The sequence below is a fragment of the Heterocephalus glaber genome, unplaced genomic scaffold, assembly GCF_053883595.1.
Source record: "Heterocephalus glaber isolate CG9 unplaced genomic scaffold, H.glaber_assembly_v1.0 deba00001608, whole genome shotgun sequence".
NCBI lineage: Eukaryota > Metazoa > Chordata > Mammalia > Rodentia > Bathyergidae > Heterocephalus > Heterocephalus glaber.
In genome coordinates, this window is record NW_028258379.1 from 23,701,829 (window position 1) to 23,714,440 (window position 12,612).

Sequence of the window (12,612 nt, forward strand, 5' to 3'; positions counted from 1 at the left end):
ATTCAAACTATAACCAAATATAACATAAATAAAATATGCACATGTAAAGGATTACAAGATCAAGAATTAATCACATTCATTGAATAGGTTATTTTGGGAAACCGTATTTAAATTATGGGAAAATGCTTACACATTTCAATCCTTTTGTACCCTTTAACCTGTGATGGGTAGGTTCTGACCATCTCCTCAGATGCCTTCCAGGCATTGTTCCTATTGCCCTGATGCAAAGTACATGGCCTCTTTTTAATACTTATCTTTTCAGGAACCATGTTCTCCTTGGCCCCAGGTTTACATGTGCTTCCTTTCTGGCTAAAAATAATTTTTACGTCTTTGTAAAATATTTACGTTTTTGGCTCTGCTCTGTGCTGTTGATTCTCACTACAGATTTGGCTAAAAGTAGACATCAGTCCTATGCTATGGACTGAAGATTTTTAAAAGATAATATAACAGCAAATATACAAACATCCATTTTATTCAATAATTTATTCAATAATTAATTTGATATATTGAAATTTATTAAATAATTTTTCTGTGTATGTATATCTTAAAACATTCAATACACAATGTAATGTTACAATCTGGACAGTAGTCTCTAGTCTCTTTCTGAATTATTTTTACCATATTGTCTGTCTTTGAACAATATACTTTACACAGTCATGTTGGCCCTTCCTTTTTTTCTGTGGGTGGTATGATTTCAGTAAAATGTCTGCCCACTAAACATAATGGTGAAGACATCCATGATGGAAATCCTGGTTGGCATTTTGCTATCTAGTATTTTTCAATTATTCGGTCTATTAGACCTAATCTAAATTGTAAATGACTTTTTGACCCACCCCCCTTGTTTTGAATAAATAACAAGTTCCATATTGTTTGGTCCAGAAGGTGCATAAATATTTTATAATAATTTTTTCCTTGTTTTTTAATTACAGGATAGTTTTTAGATGTTGGTCAACTCTGTCAATATAACCCATAGAATTATTATAATCATTGACCACTATTGGAATTTTTTCGTTCATTCTTTTTTCAAGTTCCATAATTTCTGTATTGTGAATAGTTGACAGTAAGGGGCATCTTTTTTGCATTCCCATTTCATAATACAGATCTTTCCTCTCTGATATGCTAACATTTCTCCCTTTTTCAGTTTTTTCTTTTGTAGATCTTTTGACACTTCTTTCCTTCAGTCCAAGTGTCCCAAACATGTCTGTTTTGAACTGCAAAAGAATATCATTGAGTTTTGGAGCAGTTTTATAGATTTCAGCACAAAAAAGTATAGGTCATTTTTCACAAATAAAATAAACATGAATTAGTAAAAGAAAATAACCAGAACTCATTAATAGATTTCACTAGAAATGAACATCAAAGGGGATGCAATGATCTCGATAAATAGTATGCAAAAAGTAGTCAATACAAAAGAAGCAAACAGATGTATGTGTGTATCTCATGTCTCATGCAAGCAAGAATTGAAATGATACCTACCCAAGCATCAGTTGGGATCGTCAGTATGTAAACAAACTCACTCCCTGAGTGACACTCGGGGTAAATTCTTAGGTGGGTAAGGACAAGCAAAGGAAGAAGACAGAATGATCCATGCACGGTAATGGAACATACATGGAAATATCATTATAGACTCATGTTTAGCTTAATATAAATGCAGATGTATATAGCTAAATAGAGATGTAGTGGTATAGATATATGTAGAGGTATTTATATGTGAGGTATGATATTAAACTATGGTAAATATTTAAATTAATATTTGCATTGCAATGAAAGACATTGACATTAATCTTTCCTTACAATACTCCTCCATGCTTTGAATGCATTCATCTCATCACTTTTGCCACATTCTGAAGCAATTTGAAAGTCTTCTCTTGTGAGCATCTTCAATGGTTCTGTCCTGGATGCCTCAATGTCTAGAATCAATACAAAATGGTTACTTTTTATGGTCATTTTGAGTTTGAGGGAAAGCCAGAATTCGCACAGTGCTAGATTCAATGAAGAAGGCAGATGAGGACACATGTTCACTTGTGTTTACCAGCCTGCCTCTCTATTGAATGGCACTTGGCATCAGCTTCTACTGATTGTTTTTATTTTTATTTATTTTTTTTCTACTGATTGTTTTTAATCATACCTCATATTGACTCTCATGAAAGAGTACTTCCAGAACTGCTTCAGAAAGTGGTCAGGATAAGGGAAAAAGTGGGTTTGAAGCAAGCGGGAGTATGTTGAGGGAGATTAATGGCAATGTGTCTTTTACTTTAATAGTTTGTTTGTCTATTTAAACAGTCACCATATATGAGGAACATCCCCCATACATATATGAATATAGAAACATACATTTCCTTGTTTGCTCAACTGAGAGATGCTCAGAGCAATGCCACTGCAGAAGTGACAAGCACATTCTCTTACTCCATTTGTGCAGAAATAACAAAATGAGAGTGGGTAAAACCTATACCAATGACAGCCATACCTCAGAGCATGTTATGCAAACTGTCAAAAATCAAAAATGAAAACTATCTTGAACTATTTCGTATAGATCAAGGTTGCAACAGGTGTAGTGTCTGGTGAGGCTACAGTGTCAGCTTCCAGAATAGCACCTTCTGCCTGCTTTCATCAGATGGGAAGAAACCTGTGTCCTTGCCTGGTGAAAAGACGGAAGGGCAACTGGGATGAATAGTTCCTCGCTTTTTTTATAAAGTTATTAATCTCACTGATAAAGGCTCTACCATTATGATTTAATCACCTCCTACTGGCTCTGCCTTTTAGTACTATTACGTTGGTGTTTAAATCCAACTAACAGTTATTGAATGGAAACATACATAAAATCATAGCACATACCTAGCACTCACTCTTGGCTTCTCACATCCCTCTTTCAGTTCTTTGTGCAGAAATGGTTGATTTTAGGACTGGAGCAAGAAATATATGAGTGTGGAGCATATTATAGCATAAACACGAAGTATCTAGTCAAAACATCACAATGATGTGGAGAGGGAGAAGAGCAGAAAATGTCAGGAGGACACATCTACTACTGACAATATTTCCAATGGGCAAAGGTGGAACAGTTTTAAAAACATAAATTAATAAATTAATTTTTAAATATTGGATTATGATACCCAGCATAAAATAAACATTCAAGAGTCCATAGTGATATGAATTATTCAATAAATAAATACAATGAGAAAAGATAAATCTTATGTGCAAAATGATATAAAATTTTATGTAGATATTCTTCCCTGGAGGAGTTATTGCAGAACTCCCTAATCCCAAAGTATGTGAATTACTGCCTTCCATGTGAGAGTTCAGAATGGGAACCAGAAAATAGAAGAACTTCCTGTGGAGAAAGTTAATCAATACCACCTTATCCCGGTGACTGAAGTGCCATCAACAGTGAATAAATATGTTGATGCTCTAGTCAATTGATGGGCTACTACATACTGCTGATGTACTATATTGATATACTATGATGTTATGAGAATGATACTTTATCTCTGTGATCTTTCTCCCTGAAATCTCAGTCTTAAAATTTGAAGTCATTAGCTAAATAACAATCCTTGTATAGTCTACAAAATATCTAATCAGTGTGTTTAAAAATTGTCCGCAACTTCAAAAGCAAGAAGAGTCCTAAACATCTTTATGGGTAAGAGAAACCTCAGGAAACCTAATAACAAGAAGAAATGTGTCATCATGAATGAAGTCTTAGACGAGGAAAAGGACATTTGGCAAAAACTAAGGAAATCAGAAGATGAGGAGCTTAGTAATTATGTGTCAACACTAGTCTGTTAATTTTTGAAACGTGTGTGGTGCGTGTGTTATTGTAAGGTTCTAACAACAGAGGAACTTCAGTGTGAGCTATTTGGTTCCAAATTCAAGGGCAGCCTATTTGCGGAAGTTAGGCTTAATTGTCAACTTGAGTGAATTGAGATACTCCTGAAGAAATGATTAGATCGTAGGGTGTGACATACTCATCAGTGGATTAGTCCACTAATATTTATAGCTAAATGTGCTCTTAGGAAGTGGGCTGAATCATCTGAAATCATGAGCCAGAGCTCCTCCTCTTTGAAATTTGGGGCGTTTGGTATTTCGTGCAGTGACAGGAAATCTGACCAACACATTGTTCTGAAATGTAATGATTTGTTTATAGAAATACATACTGCAGTTCTTTAGAACCAAAAATATTGTAAACAAGCTAAATACTCTCTTATACTCAACTTAGTTACAGTGCATTCAGATTGTCTGGAAAGAATGAAATAAGCTAGCCCTGTAGTTAATGGTGTATAAAGATGTTTATGATATGTTTTTCAAAGTAAGAAGAAAATTTTATAACAAGTTTTTGACATGGTGCATTCTGGATGAAAATAAAAGAGAAAAAAGAGAGAAAGAAGAGAAGAACAAAAGATCTTACATACATATGTATTTTTATGAAGATAGGAAATTAGAATAATATCAAAAACTAAATTGAAATAGATTGAAGAACAGGGTACTATTTACATAAATATAAAAGGAATTAATAAAACAAAATAGACATTATTGTGCGTAGAAGTTTTAAATAATGTGAAAAAATTGAAAGAGTTCAGATTTCCATTCTCAATGATATATGCAGTAGTGAAGCAGAAATCTCTACCTATTAGGATCTCTGTGGGCACCAGTGGTGTTTTTATTTTTAACCAAAAATTGCTAAGCTAGGTTAGAGAAAGTCCTCTAACTAGTCTAAATGGATCCATTGAAAATATCTTCTTTTTCCACTCAGAAATTCTATGTAACCCTTTATTCACCCGTGGTTGAATTACTATACAATTTCCCAGAGGAGCTATTCTAAAATATGCACAATTCACCCAAGCCCCTGAATTCACCTTTGCCTCGCTCAGCTCATTCTCATCTGATAACGTTGTCAGGTATTTCACTCAGATTAAAACTGGCAGACTTGAACTTCCTAACTCCCTGCTAGACAGTACCTGAGGGAAAGAAAAAGATATTCCAGATGAAGTAAAAGTAAGAGTAATAGATTCAAATGCAATGGGGAAATATATAGTACTAATAACTAATATACACTTTCTTCACCTTTATTTTCACAGTACTATTGTCTGATTTCTTCTGGCTCCTCACTCTGCTTTATATGAAAAACTCAAAAAAAAAAAAAGCTCAAACATAAAAAATTACTATAGAAAATCTTTGAAAATAACCATGAAGAAAAATGAAAGGAATCATTATTGGAAAAATATAGACATAGCGTAGATAGAATATGCTTGCTTTTGAAAAGACAGAAATTTGTCCAAAAAATTGCTGTTATTAGTGATGTTATTGATTATAGTAGATAATGTGATACTGTGAGCTTTTTCTTTTAAATATTTATTTTAATCATCAAACAGTACAGATTCTATTATTGTTGTTGTTGTTGTTATTATTGCTATTATTGTTATTACTCCTATATCACAATGGAAGATTCTGACCTTTCATTTTCCTGTTTATTTACTTAAGGTGCTGAGGTGGTAAAATGATAGAAGGAAAATTCAAACTTAGTTCTGTCTGACTGAAAAGACATAGTATTATCACTATCTTAATAACCATATATTTACTCCTAAAATTTCACTAGGATCTTACCTAATTGTAGGAAATATAGGCAATTAATCCTTTAATGTACTAGGTGGGGAAGTTGTTTCAATTATGATACAATACTGGAAAGCATATTGCTTGTAGTGACTGTGAGGAAAAATTCGCTGGATTTCAAGGCACCATAAGAAGAAAAAGAGGAGAAGGAGAAGAAATAAACGGATTTCTGAACAACATATCAAATGCAGTAGGAATGAATTTTAGAGCAGGGTCTTTTCCTAGTCCTTCCTACTTTTTTTCTGTCTTGATCTTTTCCCACAAGCTTGGTATTAGTCTCATATTTACAGATCTGGAATTTCTAGTATGCTTTACCCTGAGTTTAAGTTACATCCTTGTGCATGTTGTAAATCATGAATCTTAATATGTTATAAAGTGTACTTGTCTACCTGTTCTTAAGAAATCAAAGGCAGGAATTTATGTTTAAGCTGGTTATGCATTTGCTACTAAGTGCAGATTTAAAGTCTGTAGAATGATATTTGACATATGGGACTGCTGTCATAGTTGAACATGCTATTAGCTTAAAAATTCTATGGACTTTAGCCTATGGGTTCCTATTATCAAATGTTCATCCTTCCCTAATAGTACTCTGTGTAAACTTATTTACTATGTTGTGATTTAAAGATTTTTGTATATATATCTTAAGTCATGTTTCCTGAAATAAAAAAAGTACCAGATCATGTTCCTCATTTTCCATAAGACTATCTGTAAATTCCTATGTAATTCACTTGATGTTAGGAAGTTCTCTGAATTGATTTCCTTTCATCTATTGTATAAAATGATCAGAAGCATACTGGACTAATACTCAGAGGTCCTAGGTTTCAGCAAAATGTTGTCACCAGGTCTCTTTGTTTTCTTCTGTCAATTATTGTACTTCTCTAGGATTCAATTTTCTTGTGTCTAAACATGATGGTGTATTGGATGAGTTGGAACCATTTGATTTCCAAATTATTTTTCTTAAGAAGTCATATCCTAAAATTTAAACACTGTCTATTCAATTCAAGAAAAGAACAGTTAGACCCAGAATCAAGATGCAACTCAGGGCCGGTGATTTAGCTCAGTGGTTCCGGTGCCTGCCTTGCAAGCGCAAGGTCCCGAGTTCGATCCCCAGTACCAAAACAAACAAACAAAAATAGTGTCTAAATTTTGGGCTGGGGATTTAGCTCAGTGGTTTCGCAGCCTGCTGCGCAAGCGCAAGGACCCAAGTTCAATCCCTGGTACCAAAAAAAAAAAAAGAAGCAACTCAGACACTTTTCTGTCCAAAAACTTCATGGAGCTTTTATCCCTATTTTCTGCTTTCAAATTTCCCTGGACATAGTCTCTGATTAAATCCTTAAAGCCATTTCCAAATTATGTAATTATGTTGGTATCTCTTACACTAAAGAATACGTTCTTTCTGTCTTCTCCTCTCTCCACTCCATTCTCTATGTATGACCAACATTAATTACAGTATCTGTTTGTGGGGAGCCCTTATTTCTGTTTGCTTCACACATTGTCCTGGTGTTTGACTGTCAATGTATTCTAGTACCTGTCACTCAAGTGATTCCACTAACATAATCGTGTTTCCCTTAGCCTGTACCTCCTGCATGTTTTAATTTGAAGTAACAATGCAGTTATAAAAACAGGAGGACTTCCCAGGTGATGGTGATCATCTGCAGAATGTTTCTGAGATGACTCTTTGAGGTCCTGACTTTTCCCCAACCCTTACTTCCACTTTGTTAATCATAGATTTCATGGCCTGTGTTTAGATGTCCCCCCAAAACGTCATGCAGTTGTAGATGGGGCTTTTTCAGAGGTGGATGAATCTAGAGTGTGTGATTAATTCATGATGCAATTCTAGGCTCAAAGGCACTAGGATTAAAGGTGTGAGTGCTGCCTGCCCTAAGTAGTCTGGATAAAATAAAAGGGGCAGAAAGACACCGTTAACTTCCCTTGTTGCTTTTTTTTTTTTTTGGTATCAGGGATAGAACTCAGGTCCTTGCCCTTGCAAGGCAGGCGACAGAACCGCTGAGCTAAATCCCCAGCCCAAATCAACTGTAACATTTTTTTTTTCTTTGTGGTACCAGGGATCGAACTCAAGTCCTTGCACTTGCGAGGCAGGCAGTGGAACCACTGAGCTAAATCCCTGGCCCCCCTTGTTGCTTTTACTGTCTTCATCCTCCATGAATTCTTTCCCCTCTGCCATGTGCCACCCTGCCTTGGAGCCAGCCTATGATGGACTGAAACTTCTCCAAACTATAAGGTAAATGATCCCTTACGCCTTTAACTTTGGGTGTCTGATATTTTGTCTCAGCAATGTGACAAGTAACACAACAGTCATTCAGCTTTTCCTTTGATTTTCAAAAATCATTTGTCTTTTTTTCCCTTAAGTTAAACACACCAAGTTTGTATTGCTTATATCCTCAAAGAAATGTATGTAATTTCATGGCAGGGACAATTTCAAATTTAGAGAAACTTGAAGTTTAAATAACTTAGGAATTTCATTTTATGAATAGAAAATCAAATAGGAAACTGTTTATATATACATGCATATCCATTTACAGAATGAGAAGTATGTCACCATTTAAAAAATTTAAAAAGCTAACAAACACCACAAAATAAGAAATCCAAACAACTCTCTGATTTTTCTAATTTTTAAATATAATTTAAAGTATTTCTTTTTATATATACCTTTTGTTTCGTAGTTATGTCATGGTCTTATTTGCTAGAGTTTAGTGTTGTATCTATATTAAGAATACAGAGATAATTCAGTTTTTATATGGCATGATTGAAAATATTTTTTTGCTACCAGTCATGTGAACACAATTCCTTCAGCTTCATGCTCCGTTCTAGATAATGTCACCTAGGTTTCAGCAGTATGGTCAGTTTGGGGTTTTGATTGACTTCAGAGCACTTAAAATGTATACATTGACAAAATTTAAATTTTCTTTGATTTTTCTGATTTACATTACCATTTTCTGTAATGGATCTCATCATATTCACATTTTTTTTTTTCAAGCAAGACTGGTGAAATTTATTTGTTGGTGGCAAAAGGCCACAACCCTTCAGTACTTCAACCTGCAGTCAACAGTGACATATAGGCAAGGTAAATCAAGGGGAGCTAAACACAAAAATAGGAGACCAGGACAAAGGCCCTGTGAGCCTGCACTGCAGGCTGCCAAGTTCCTCAGATCTCATCAAGGACAGATAAGCCAAAATTACTCACTGCTTTCCTTACAGACCTGGAATAATCAGTATGTTTTCCCTCTGCAAGTCTTAATAGTTGATTTGGTTGTATCTAGTATAATACAGGAGTCAGCCCTTACAACAGATCACAATTTCTTGTAAGATATGCTGCACACAGTACATTCAGAAGCACTGTTTGCTTTTCCTTGGTCTTTGTCGTCTTTTCTTCCCTGAATGAGTGGGTGTTGGAGTCGCTGGTGTTTCCTTTACCCTGGATGCCGGCTGTTTGAAGACTATTTCATCGTCTTTATCATCATTCATTTCAGCCACTTCAGATTTTCGTGTCTCCAAAAGTGTTGGTGTACAAACTGGTGTGGCGCTCTGGCTATCCACAGTCTTATCGGGAGGGACAAGAGAGCCTTTTGAAACCCTTTTCTTCTTCTTCTTAGGTATGCCTGAAGCCTTATTCTTTTTTGCAGAAATCTCTTTTTTGTCTGAAACCTTTTTCTTCTTGGTAGGTCAAACCATTAAAGGAAAATTACAATCAATTCCTTTTGCAATTAATTTCTTCCTTAGTAATTTTTCTTTCTTTGTGAATAGATCTTCCATGTGCAACTTTGCAACTTTTGTAGAAGTGTCCACTTATGCTTATACCGTTTCACTGCTGGGTATACTGGATGATGAAATGGAACTTGCCAGCTTTTAAAAAGATCTTTATGTACCTTTTCGGGTGGCATAAAACGACAGACCAGGAGTCTTTCACCAAAAAGGTAGTTGTGCATCATTTCAGCCACTGTCTTGGCAACATCCTCAGATGCAAACTCTGCAAAGGCATAGCCTCTGCTATTTCCAGTCCTTTTACTTCTGGACAGTCTGAATCTTGTAATATTGCCAGATTGGGAGAAATATTCTTTGATTTGGGATTCAAAAAGTACTGGAGGTAGTTGACCCACAAAATTTTCTCCAGGCGCAAGTTCTTCTTTCTTTTTTCGCTCTTGCTTTTTTTGCTGGGTCACGCGACGCCCAACCCGCTCCACCTCCTTTTGAAACTCGGCATCTTCCTGGGGGTTCAAAGACAGAATTGGCGCGGCAGCACCAGAAAACACCGCCATGCTGAGAGCAGCCCAGCAGCCCCATATTCACGTATTTTGAGTTTTATGTTTTTGTTAACAGCAAGATTTTTCAAAATAATTGGAAAACCAATGAATTTTTTTTACTTAGTGTCCATGCAGTAATTTCCTCTTATTAAGCTAATGATTAACACTGAAAAGAGAATTTATTCCTTTTATTGACACATCCTTCTTTCATAATAAATTATTTCTTTTGATACAATGTAAAAATGCTTGGCTCTAATTTCCTCTCAATATCAAGATAAATTTGTTAATTGAGTTCACTACTCCTGTAACTATGACTTATCCTTCATATTTCACTCAGTATATCTGAAGAAATTTTATTTTTACAATAAATCTAACATGATAAAAGAAGGTACACCTCATGCAGGTCCAAATAATGAACCTTCATTTCTTTCTGGATTTAGTGAAATGTTCCAACACATCTATCCACAGGAGAAAGTACATTACAATTCTAGAAATATTTCATTCTCATTAATTAAGAAAAGTAAAATATACTTTAATCTATGTCGGGCAAAAAGAGAAAATTTCTATTTTGATTGGAGATCATTGTAAATCCTTAATCTTCATTAACTTTATATATATCAGATCTCTGAAAAATGTTCCACAGACTAACATCTCATTCCATGTATTTAAAATATTTATCTGTCTCATTAAGTGCATGGTTGCAGAGCCAGACATTCTGGACACATTCCTTTGCATCATGACAAGCGTATGTCATTAGACATACGGCCAGCAGTAACTATACATGGACATTAACGAGAACCAAGTACATCCTCAAACAGGCAGGCTAAATCCACATTCAACTCCCTCTTCCCTTTGCCAATTTCTAAATTGCTGTGACCTCTCCAATGGCACCTGACATAAGGGAAATTGTGACTCAAGAGAAAACAGTAGTACAGGGTGAGGTCTTGATCAGTCTTGATGAAGTTCTCCGACAAATGTTACAAAAGCATGACCATGTGAATGCACTTGCAGAACAATCTTTCGCAGGACACGGAACAGAGACTTATAAGTTAAAGTTCTTTCAAAAGAAATCCTGGGTATAATGGTGAGACTGAAAATCCCAATTCGTGCTTGTTATTACAAAGAAGAAAACAAGCACAGTATGCTAAGCACATATGAAGAGGAAGTGACAATTCAGAAAGAGATAAGTTGTCCTCATTTACAAACAGACTTCTGGAGGGTTTGGTTGAGTGGGATCTTCATTAATTATATCAGAGGGATGTTGGCTATAGGATCAGGCAATTCTCCAATGTCGTGACTGGGATTCAGCCCTGCCACTAAAGCAGCAGCACAATGCAGCTTCATTATTCATGAGGAATGATGAAAAAAATAGAAAAGCCCAAAGAATGAGGTATGCTCTAAAAGATGAATACATCAGTTAAACCTTCAGGCATCTTTGGCTGCTTAATCCATTTTCATTTTCCTTGACATTGATAAATTGAAGGATTAAGTGCCTAATTCCAATTCTTTTATATGGCTTTAAAAATACACCAGGATGCTGAATCTCAAAGCACTTTAAAGAAACAAATCCCCCATGTAAGCAATAGTTGTATTAAACAGCAAATGATAATGTCACCTATCTCTTCATTTTTAATATTCTTAGAAAGTGTTTCCCATCCACCCCCAGCCCTCTGCCACCTTGCTCCATTTCATAAGTGTATTTGATATTTGATATGAAGCTAGCCTTAAATGATCATAGTTCCCATAGTTTTAAATATGACATGAAAATATTGAAATAATTGATTTTTAGAAATGGAAGAAATACATCTTGCCTTTTATTTTTTAATTAAGTCATCAACAGTATCAATTCAATTATAGGAATATGAGTGTGTGTTTATGTGATGGTTTTTAAAAAAAATTGGTATTGTACAAGGGCTTGGTTCTTGGGCTGCATGGGAGCCAACACTAGGACTCTGGGTTTTTGCAAAAAGAAAAGACTGTATTGTGGAGTTAACAGGAAAGACGAGGGTGTATAAGCTCAGATCTGCTTTCCACTTGTTAGTAGCATGGAGGAAAGTGCAGTGATTTATAGGAAGGGAGAGTGGAAATGCTGCTTGTTGACTGGATAGCTAGAAGGGAAATCTTAGGGTTCTTTTGTGCATTTGTAAATGGTCAACACCCTTCTTCAAAACTCGTGTGCGTTCTTTTGAGGGGAGGTATGTGCTATTATAATATATGCTCTGGAGGGGAGCTTTCAAGATTTGATTTTAAAATATCATTGACCTCGCAAGCTGATTTCTTTTCCCCTTATCTGTCCTCAAAAGTACACCATCCTTGAGTGGATTCTTGAGGCCTTTCCTGAAGTACACCTTAAATATTTCTTTCTTTCGACACTTTATGGTCAGTAGTGTCCAGGTCTAGACTGATGTCAAAACTACTTCAGCCGGTGTACTCCCAATGTAGAAATATTTGTGACACTATTGTAAATGAATAATGGACAAATCTAGAAAAAAATCATAGCTGATTTCTTTAGTAATCATTAGAGACCGGATTTCTAATTCTGCTCTTAAAGGCAACTCTATCAGAACTGTATAGCCATAAAATGTGGGAATTTTTCCCACTGTAATACACAAGAAATAATGTATGTTACATTCATCATGGAAATAGAAATGGAAAAACAATTACACTCTAAAATATCAGCAGTAAACCAAAATTAATGCTGCACTTTAATTCATCAGCAACTCTCCAGAATTCTGATCATAATCAAATT

The 12,612-nt window shown here is 35.3% G+C and overlaps 1 pseudogene; it reads right to left on the bottom strand.

The window, feature by feature from the left end:
• Nucleotides 1-8,949: 8,949 nt before the first annotated feature.
• On the bottom strand, nt 8,950-9,878 carry LOC101715846 (MKI67 FHA domain-interacting nucleolar phosphoprotein pseudogene; annotated as a pseudogene).
• Nucleotides 9,879-12,612: the final 2,734 nt, after the last annotated feature.